Below are 11,572 nucleotides of genomic sequence, written 5' to 3'. Positions count from 1 at the left end.
CTCCTCGATGGTGGAAAGAGCTCCACGTTGACATCAGGACAGCAGAAAGTGTCTACATCTTCCATCGCAAACTAAAAACACATCTTTTTCGACTACACCTTGAATAAGGAAGGTAGCGCAGTAGTAGCACTTTAGTAGCACTTACATGTCTCCTACTGATAGCACCTTGTAGTTTGACTTCATTGAAGAAATTGTACTTTCCTGATTCTTGTTCTTCTGAGTTTGTACTCACGGTTGAATGCACTTCTTGTAAGTTGCTTTGGATAAAAGCGTCAGCTAAAATGAATTGTAATGTATGAGTTTGTAACAACACACACACACACAAACACACACATTTACACGCAAAGTGACAATGTGCCGATTGAGCTGTTTGATGGTTTGTGGATTCGTCGAGGAGGCTGAGCTCAACACCTTAGAGACTAAACAGCCTGAGAGAGAAGGATGGAGCTTAATTGATGATCAAACACCCACCAGGTGTAAATGGCTGTTTTCGCTTCATCTGTGTATGTGTGTGAACGAGTTTCTCCACATGCACCTTTTGTTCTTTGCACACTCAGTACAAGTGAGTGTCTAGATACATGGCTTTCCGTGTGTGTGTGTGTGTGTGTGTGTGTGTCTGTGTCTGTGTGTGTGCGTGCTTGTGTGTGTGTGCACTTGCAGTATTTCCATAGAGGCCGGAACAGGAGATTTCAAAGACTTGTAGCGGCTCCATTCAGCGCTGCATCTTTCATATTGACCTCAGGGTGACAGGAGGACACAACAACACATGCTCCAGTCCGTGCCACCAAGATGAAAGCAGGGACACCATACACATTGTGAGCAATCACCTTCAACAATGGGCTCTTCAAACTGTTGTGAAATTCAAATCCACCCTTAGCACACTTGTGCACACAAACACCTCTTTCATTCGGTAGTGAGCACCATATAACATTATCTCCATATCAGTTAGTAATAGAAAATAACTAAAAGCATGTGAAATGCAAGACGGAAAGAAAACTGAATCCTAATGAAATGTAACGCCGCAGAAGCTGACTCGCACTGTGTTTAACAGCAACAGTATGCAGACCACAATCCTATTCTTTTTAATGTGAGCCACACCACTGATTGCTTGTTGCGGGGCAGGTGTGGGCTTGTCCATCAAAATAATAGGTGACATCTATGAAATTAGGGAGAGATATCACACTGTGAATCTTGCAGTCTCACTCACAAGTGAAATAATAGAGGATTGAGAATACGTCTGATTTGTTTAATATGTACATTTCCTGAAATGTTGGCCAATCACCAGCTTGTACAAAGTACTTGTGGTCACACAGACAGTGATAAAAAAGCAAACATGGGGCTAAAGTTCAACTTAAAGGATAGGTATCTTCTGACGTATTTTCATAGAATACAAAGTTGAAACATACGTCAGTGTAGTGTAGCGTATCTGTTGGGGGGGCGGAGGGCGGGGGGGGATGTTTGGGCAGGAGCCTTGCTTTCTTTCTTTTTTTTTACAACTACCAACAGTTATACCTTCAAGGAACTTAATGTATCGTCAAATAACGAAACATAAAGGGTAAACTGTTGCGGAACCTTTCTGAAACAACGAAGCCTCTCAAACAGAGCCATCTGCCGCAGCAAGTTGTGGCAACTCTCTCCAAAACAGAGGAAGCTGCAGCGGGTGTAGTGGCAGTCAGAGGCGTCTCTAGGATTTTGACACATCCGGGGCTTAGCCTTGAAAAGTATAGCAGATGAAATTTTTAGGCATAGAAGCACTCTTCACATACCCTACACAGGTACCTGCTCTTCTGGACTGAATTGAATTGAGGCATTTCATGAAAAAGAAAATAAACAAGATGGTTGGACGTTATACCCTCACATTAACTTTAGCTTCTTTCCCCTCCAGAAGAAGACCAAGCTTCATTATTTGTAGTTACACAATTCTCACACACTTCAATTGCATTTACAGACAGATGCTAATAATAACAGAACGTTTTTTTCTCATGTAATATCAACTAGCAGCGACATCCCTCTAGTAGTTCCAGCTGCAGCACTCGTTTCGAAATACTACATTTTTAAATAATTTCTATTCCCATTACCTCTTTAATTCCTGACCACCTTTGGGCGGAAAACATCGAAATCTTTTTTTGTAACATCTTGTTGTGCTGCTAACCAAAGACAGCAGCTCGCTGTTGTGAAGTGCGTCTGCTGCCTGACGCTGTTTTTGGGTGAATGACGTCTCGTGCGACCTGGAGGTGTTAGTGCCAAAGCCAAAGTAGTGGCTTTTAAAATATATACATATATATATTTATAATTGTTACTCAAACCTGTCCAAAAACATTGTGCAAGCATCCACATGAGATAACCATAATTTGAGTATGTGATCTTTAAATAATAAAAATAATAAATATATATATATTTTTTTTTTTGGAAAATTAATATTCGGGGCTAATTAAAGCCTAGGGACGCCACTGGTGGCAGCTGCCTCAAACAGTAGAAACTGCCGCAAAAACTAGTGGCAATTCGTAGTGGCAACTCGTAAGTGCCTTCTTCTCTCCACAACTATCTGGGCGACCCCCAGAAATGATCTCCTGACCCGCAGGTTGAGAGCCACTGCTCAAACTATCCCTTATTATTGTTCTTGTATTTACAGCTTTTGTGGCCAAAGCACTCTCATACGGCACGAAAAACCTTCTCTGTCATCCATCAGTCTGATGCAGTCTCAGCTTCAGACTGTTTCTTCCGGGCTGTCAATAACATTGGTCTCTCGGCGTGCCACCAAATGCGTCTCGGAGTCGGGGCAGGAGCCTTGCTACCTCCACCAGCAGCAACTCTCCTGCTCTAATATTTCAACAAACAAAGGCAACGCCTCCCATGACACTCCTCATCAAACCAAAGCCCTCAGTGTTCTCCCTGTCTAATGCTCTGCGCTCGTACCCTGAAGATGATCAAAGTGCTATTTTTCTAAATTCAGGCTTTTTAACTTCAACAGTCTTAGAAGGGATGAGGCAGATCATACTAAGATGATGAGAGAGGGAGAGATTGTGTGTGTGTGTGTGTGTGTGTGTGTGTGTGTGTGTGTGTGTGTGTGTGTGTGTGTGTGTGTGTGCGCGCGTGCGTGTGTAAAGGGGGACGATACAACATCTTTGTACTCTCTTCTTGTTTTTTTCTTTTTCTTCCGAGCTCTCACACTGGGCCTGCAGCTAGGTCAGCTCCATTACCAATCCACCGGCCGGCAAATATTTAAAACAAATTGAATCGCACACCCAATACCCATCACAATTACGGCAGGCACAATAACTAAATTAGCAATTCAACACAATAATTGGAAATGCGGCTTGCCTGGACCCGCAGGTCTCCCCGGAGGGCTGGCTGATCTGTGGAGGCACGTCAAGCCCGCTAATTCCACAGCTAATTACTGATGCACGGCGGAATGAAGTTGTTTGTCTCCCAAATACCATTTTCAGTTCATGGCGAGGAACCCGGGACCGTGCTGAGATAGACAAAAACAACAAAGAAGTGAAACACAAGAGTGTGGTCATGCTTGTTTTTTTCTCCCTTCCTCGTTGTCATCTCGTTCATTTGTTGTTCATTTGTCTGTGTGCACAAGTTTCCCTTTACTTCCTGATGAAGAACATCAGGGTGTGTTGGCGTTAAAAAAGGCTGATGAAGGCAGAATGCTGCCAATATTTAAGAATTGATCAAGTGAAACGTAATGAAAAAGTCACAGTGGGCTGTTCTGTGTCTGCGTTCCTATTGCTCGGCTTTAAGAGCAGAATTAGTTTTTGGAGGTCGTAGTCCGCTGGAGGCATGAGCAGTGTGGGGCTCCCTTTTTACGTTCCTTAACCCTTGGATGTTTTCATCATTTTACACTTACTTTATACTTACTCATAACGTTGTCAATACGTGCCATTACTTTATTTCTAAGGTAACCTACTCGCAAAACAATGCACCCTTTATTGATCTGACCTGAGAATGATGAGAATAAGACGCTCCATCCTCAGATGTGATCTTTATTTTGGAAATACTACTACTTTATTTTGGAAATATTACTAAAGATGCGATTGTGTATTCTTTCTACGAACGAAAATGTATCACATGCAAATAATTTTAAAAATGCGGTAATCACACAGAAAAGATCATAGAGGCCTTAAGGTTGAAGATGAATCATATGTGTCTATCTAAGCACTGAACAGCTTACATTTACAGCGTCCCACATGAACGCTTTCTGACTATAATCCAGGTTTGATTGCTGGTGTAACTATACAGACGTTATATTGATTGTGCGACGTAAACCTCAGACAAGGTACTTATTGGGTAAATCAGCTTTTTTGCTGCCGTTGATGAATATTCTCACCCTCCCAAACAGACAGTTCCATATTTACCCCCACTGTACGTATGATTGCTCGTGCTGCAGAGGTAAGAAAGTATGCAGGGTTTGAACTTTCTCTCTCAAACTCTCTTTTTTCAGTCTTTCGACCAGTCATTTGCAACATTTTCAGGTCACGACCGCCAGAATACACAGGTTGATACTTGTGTGCTGAGGACAATTTAAATGTATTATGTGTTAGGTGACTTTTTCTCTCATTTTACCTGCCGTCAGAAACGTGAAGATGGACGACATGGCAGCTCATGGCATTGCCAGAACAAATGGCGACTGGGTCCGCCCACTTACTGTCAAAAATAAATCTTCCATAGCAAAGCGCTGTTCTGCTTGCTTAGTCAATGCACAAAACCGTCTGCATTTGCTTCAAAACGATCCGTTTTCTCTTGATAAGCTTATGTCAACAGTTTCTTTCGGTGTGCACTTCCTTCAGTGTGGACCGATTTTCCCGAGATAGTTGTTGCTCAAGTTCCACTAATGTTCACCACCTTCACTGTGTACAAGCCACACCAGCTTAGTAGGCTCCGTGTGCAGTTCCTCAGCACGCAGCGTTTCCGTTAGCGAAGTAAGCTAGCATGGCGTGCAGTGTAGCTTTCTGTTTGTTGATCGAGTGGCGAAAGAGAGAGGGAGAGAGGGAGAGAGAGAGAGAGAGAGTGGCAGGCAACAGACAAGCAAGCTCAGTTTTAAGCTTCGAGAACAGGCAGGTTTTGCTCGCGGAGTGATGTAAAAGCGCTCGTTAAAGTAAATTATGCTACCCTTTCCTGTCAACAAGTCGCCTGGGACGATCGCTGCAGCAGTTGCAGCCGCAGTTGCAGTTGCATCTTTGTTTTCTGAATGTAAACGTCGACTGGAACAGTGAAGCGTATACTGCCCCATCAGTTCCAGAAGAGAGTGCTGATGCCAACAGCTGGCATCGGCGCTCAGGGTACTTACGGTACCTCAAAAAAATAGGCAGGTTTTGATATTTTAGTACCGAAAGGTACTGTAAGTATCGGTTCTCGTGACATCCCTAGTTTGAACACACATCACACAACCTAGTTTGTTCAACACATACAAGCCTTCATGCATCAAGAATTATTTGTGACTGGTGGAAAACATCCAAAAAACCTGAGTAGCATTCAATCAAAATGCTAAACAAAGTGTCACACTTACTGTGGACCACTCCCTCCGATTCTGAGACTACTTATTAAGGTGATTTAGAGACCAACCAAAGGGCTACATTTGCTAAATATTCCTACAGATTGCTGAATGACATTTAAACTTTACATCACTTCTTTATCATAGCTATCAGACTTAACATGTACTCTGCAGCATCATTACATTATTCAACAGGGGAGCTTCACAGAAGCACAAATCTGCATGTTTACATTACTGTGAACTGCATGCACGCCACGCTGAAACGACTCGCAGAGCTCTAAAGTCACAACTCGATAAAATGATTACTTTAGATGTAAATGAGGAGTTCAGATGAGGACTAGACTGTAATCTGACAGAAGCATACAGGAGTACAACGGTGGTGTTGGGCAGGAGCGGAGCGGGCGGGGGGGGGGGTCTTGTCATTGGGGTTTCCAGGCGCGAATTAGTGGCCAAATTGACCATGTCGCCGCATCAGAATTTCGTTGCCAATCAGCCTTGAACATTAACGACAGTGCAAGAAAACGAATACGTACGAGCGAGCCGCATGAACGGACAGGGGGGTTGTGGGCCGGGTGATTGAGGCTGCCGCTAATTTGGATCCTGTCCTCGTAGCCCTGCTAACTAATCCTCCCCATCTCTATTTATCCTCTCAAAATCTCATCGGGGGAAGCGAGCGTATATTAACAGCTGGAGCTATCTGAAGGGCTCCCTTTTGAGATGTTGCTCGGCTCGCCGACGGAGAGCTTAGCCACAGCTAAGACCGGCCGGTGACACTTCCAATTGAACGTATAGATTTGTTGCAGAGTTTGAGGGTCTAAGGATGGCATGATAGCCTAATCTGATTGCTTCGGGGCTGGAGGGGGTGGGAGGGGAGGCCAAGTTATGGATTCATGCAAGAGGAACATAGACAACAAACACTATGACCCTAAACTGTCATTGTCGGGCTGGATGTGCTGTCAGCAGAGTCAGTGAGTAAGTTGATCCAGGGCCTGAGCTGCAGCTCACTGAGCTCACTGCGCTGAGCCTGATGAGTGGAAAAGTTGAGGAAGACAGTCCCAAGACTTTGTACTGTCATATAGTATGCTGGAGTCTGTAAAACCGACTCAACATGAGAGTTTGATCAGATAAAACTATGTGGCCAATGATGTTGAATCAGTTTTGGTCCTTTGTGATGCAATTGGATACAAATTTATGATTGAAAATACATATTTAGTAGCACTTTCTGCAAGGACCATGTCCATAATGCATTACTAATATACTAATAATATGTTATAATATGCCTACAGCACTGTATTTTCAGATGCAACTGTACCAGGGCAACAAAATGCAGTTTCGTCCCCTGACCAGAAGTGCAGAGTAGCAGTGCAACGTGCTGGATAAATAAAGGTATGAATAACAGATCAATAATATAACAGTATGATCAGTAAAAGTAGAGCTTTCAATCATATCACATATTACAGTTTAAGCATTACTAATTATAACATATAAATAACACATAAACAACACATAAAGATTTTAGAATAATCATACGTCATGATTGCTGTTCACTTGCTGACATTGTTTTACAAGGATCAGAGTGTATTATAATTCACATAGATGTATTATTTTCTAATAATGTTACAATGCATTATTTTCACTATTATATTGCATTTGGAAGTTTTTGCTTTCAGTAAAGTGAAAAACTATCATATCACACACATTAAGTAAAGCATAGTTGGTTTCTAAATACAGGAAGACATCTGATAGTCTTACTCTGTGTCCTCACTGAAAAAGCTGTTTGAGTAGAATACATGGGATTGTTCATCTCTTTGAAAGGTTGTGTTTCTTTACCTTTGACGTGTGTCACCTCTTCCTCTATGGTTGACGAGAACCTGTTCAAACCTTCTCCGGTTCTGCAGGCCTCTCATCCACGTGGACTTAAAGGCTGAGCATCACAGTTCATTCTTATGGAAGCCCATTTCCGCCAGTAAAATAAAAAAATGATGAGATAAAAAGTCATAATTATGAGTTAGAAAGTCGTCATTTTCTTTTACTCGTAGGAATGGGCTTCCATACATTCTTGACCCGTAAAACAACAAACAGTTGACAAAACTGTGTCACTTGGGACGCTTGATTTTTCTGGAGCTTCTAATTACATCACATGGTTCTCTTCAGCAGAGAACTGGACTAGTGTGTAAAACGTGGGCCACAGTTTATCTGACACTCTCAGAGGTCACACCATTCAAAGTGAACACATGTGCGTGTAGTGTATTGCTTTGTCACACGTGTAAGAGACATTGAGGTAAACCAGAGTGTAATGGGTGCAGTAACTAAGACTACAGATGTTAGAAAGAACATAAACTTTAGTTATTGAAGAAGGCAGCCATTAATGTAATCTTTCATAGTAAAACTGCCACATCTATATTTCATAGTCTTGGATGTAGTTTTTAAATGCTGTCATTTCAATTATGTCTCAGAGCTTTTTCAACTTTACAATTCTGTGTGAAAACAATGACCAGCTCCACTAATCCTATCCCTGAACAACTGCATTGACCTTCAGAGTCCTCTTTCCTGTGACCAAACACAGACACCAACAAGGTCACCAAGGTCACAGACCGTCTCATTTCAAACAACGTCCCGGATAGAGGAGCAAGCTATTTGCTCAACCCAATTCAGAGAGTCCCCCTACACACACACACACACACACACACACACACACACACACACACACACACACACACACACACACACACACACACACACACACACACACACACATACAGCACCCTATCTTCTGCTATTCCCTCTCCACTGATTAAAATAACCTCCACTCCCATCAGGGAGGAGTCAAGCTATTTTAGAAATAAATATTCCCTCGGCGGACGGACGGGACAGACTGAGATCTGTGTGTGTGTGTGTGTGTGTGTGTGTGTGTGTGTGTGTGTGTGTGTGTGCGTAGGTAACCTAGTGTGCTGATTCTCAGCTGTGTCCCCCTGATGCCTTATCTCTCCCCAACCCACCCTTCTTGCAACATACACACACGCGTGAGTCTTTATCACGACCTGACACTTGGGCTCGGGCTGATAATCAGAGCAGCCCCCCCCCCCCCCCCCACCTGCCCCCCCCTCCACCTCCCCCCGGTTTCTCCCCTTCCACTGAGGGAAGAGGCGCATTCTAATCTCAACTGTTGCATATCTAATACTAATTGGAATCCTGCAACTGGGTCACTCTCATTGTTTTTCAAGTATTGTCAAGTTGGGGGGGTGGATGGTGGGAGGGGGGTTGGGGGGCATATGAAACAGAAATTACACCCCTCGCCCCCCCCTCCCCCCGCACCATCCCATCCCCTCTTTAGCTGGAGCGCCCTTGATTGGATCCTCTCGCTTACTCGTGTGTGTGTCTGAAACAGAGAGAGAGGAAGATACTGAGATCAAAGAAAACAGACACACACACACACACACACACACACCTGCTTTTCTCTGGTGGCCGCCGTCTAACACAACCCTGTCTGGTCCTAGAGGGGTGAAGGCCGGTGCTGCTCAGACACCCATCGGTGCTGAGCGGACATAAATTGTGAATGCTGACCCCTCCCGGGGGGTAAATTAAAATGAGTCTTTTGAAGGGGAACAAATATAATTTGTTTTATTTTCAAAAAGCGATATGAGGCACGTATATCTGACTCAGAGTATGGCTCGGCCTACAGTAAGTTACTCCTCATTTTCCTACGACAAGCAGCAGGGGCCAATTTCTGCTCAAAACATGCAAATACAAAGTAAACTTCTAGAATAATAAACAACTTTATTAGGTTTAAGCAACACAAATTCTGGTAAGATTTAGGAATAGGTTGAAAACTACTTAGGACCTTATTTAATTGTTTCTTTATTCTACTTTTTTGCTTTAATATTTATTAGGGTTTCCTTTGTAACTACATTTTGGACTTATTTTAAGTAACTTTAGGTAACTGAAGGTACTGAACAAACATACTGTAGGTGTTTAACCCAAAGCATTATCTTTTACTAAACCTGACCATAATGGTTAGGTTTCATCCTCCAGTGGTTAGGTTCAGACACATTGTGCTGTGAATAATTGTACTTGTGACAAATAAACATGACTTGACTTCAGATCACACACGGATATAAAGCAGGAACCAACAGGTTCTGGTAGAGCTGCAGTGTCTCACTGTGCCCGCTGTGCCCTCTGTGCTGCCGGCAGCCCGGTGCTCTGCCCAGTGGCCGCTGCTCGCCTCCATACATATGGAAACTCAAAGTGATTCAGGAGCTGCTGCCTGGTCTGCTGTGTATCCACTGACATGTTGCTTGTCAACTGAGGGGTCAGTACACCTGAGGGTAGGAAAAGCATTTAAGCAAAAGGAGAAAAATGCTGATTTCTAATATGCTAAGATATTCTCGTGCTTAAGGTCTTTACTGTAAAGCCCTTTCCTTTAAAATTATTGATGCTTGCAGCCTGCAGGCTGTCTCCGATGATTAATCGAGTAAAAAAGTCACAGTTGGCTGTTCTGTACCTGGGTCCCAATGCTGGAGAGCTGGGAGTCGGAAACCCTTTTGTTTTAAGGGGGCGTGGGATGATATGCTTGCAGTAAAACAGATAATCCACATCCACTAGAAGTCTCCATTCTCCTTGACAGAGGGATAATGCTCTGTACCTGCTGTTATATCTACTGCCATCATCTCTCTCAGATGTGATCGATGCTGCGGCTCACGCTTGCCATTTAACAGATATACACCATTAACTGTACCATGGCATCCAAATCTAACCGGAGGTGCTTTCCAAAGGCCAGTAAGTAAATTGAAATGTCTTTCTAAAGCTTGATCTTTAGTGGCCTTTAAATAGAAAAGAAATATCACGACACGAGAGAGAGAAAGAGAGAGATGAAGTGGAGGAGAAGCAGGCGGAGATAGTAAGAGCAGGAAGTGAGAGTTGTCATTTTCAATGAAGTCTGTGCAGGAAACAAGCGTAAAAAAAGTTGTGTGAAAGAGGTTGGATGCTGCTTTTGAGTGTCATCCTCCAATAAAGATGAAACAATATTCCTTAAGATGCAATGCAAATAGAACAAGAGCCAAGCCAAGCCACCAAGGCATGAGATTACACCCCGCGAGCTGATTTAATACACAGTCTGAAGCCTTGACACAACGGGGGTGTGACAAATATGCATCTCCAAAATGTGAATTACTCACTCGCAATTATTTAAAAACTTTTCAGAGCGCCAGCGCTGTGAATTTGAGCAGTTGTAATAAAAAGGTTTCAATAGGTTCACGCAGGCAGAGGACCAACTACATCGTGGATTTTGCACCAAGCAGTCTGCACGGTGGTGCAGCAAGAGAGGTCAGGGTTCGATTCCCGGTCTGGGAAGTGCTTGTGTGAGGAGTTTGCATTTCTCCCTGTGTCAGCGTGGGTTACCTCTGGGTTCTCTGGCTTCCTCACACAGTCCAAAGACATGAAGCGCAGGTTAAATGAAGGCTATGAATTGCCTGCAGTTGCGAATACGAACATGAATGGTTATCTGGCTGTCTTTATATTAGCCCTGGGATAGACTGGGGACTCTGCACCCTAAATAGGATGAGCTGTTCGGATCATGGAATGTAAATATACTGACAGATTTTGAAAGGGAGCTGCAGTTTGTCTAATCTCACAAAACATTGTTTAACTTTCTTAGAGAGTTTACAAAGCTCGACAACAGGTCTCTATTACATGTTGGTGTCAAACAGAAGATGACTTTTGGTTGGCTGAGATATTTTCAAATACAGAAACGGCATCAAATGGGAGCATTTTAACAGCAGCTTCAGGGGTGTTACTTCATCAAGGTTGATGAGACCAGCTTAGAGTTTCTGAAAGATATTTGTGTCCTAGGAAATGTCCTTTATTGTATTCACAAGTACATTTTGCAAGAAATACGCCTGCTGCCTGGATTCATGATAATTTACCTGGCCCTTCATCAGGGAGAGGTGATCGACGCTGCAAACACAACGCGAGATTGATGCGCAAGTAGATTACATGCAAAGTCAATGCACAGATGTGAATCACGTGTTTTAGGCGGGGAGAACAGAGTGTTTTCCAACTAGCGTTTTCCAGCGA

This window comes from Clinocottus analis, unplaced genomic scaffold (assembly GCF_023055335.1).
Source record: "Clinocottus analis isolate CAN_PGR_092001 unplaced genomic scaffold, fCliAna1.0.p SCAF_2, whole genome shotgun sequence".
NCBI lineage: Eukaryota > Metazoa > Chordata > Actinopteri > Perciformes > Cottidae > Clinocottus > Clinocottus analis.
The sequence above is the reverse complement of the archived record's forward strand: the minus strand, read 5'-3'. Positions refer to the sequence as shown.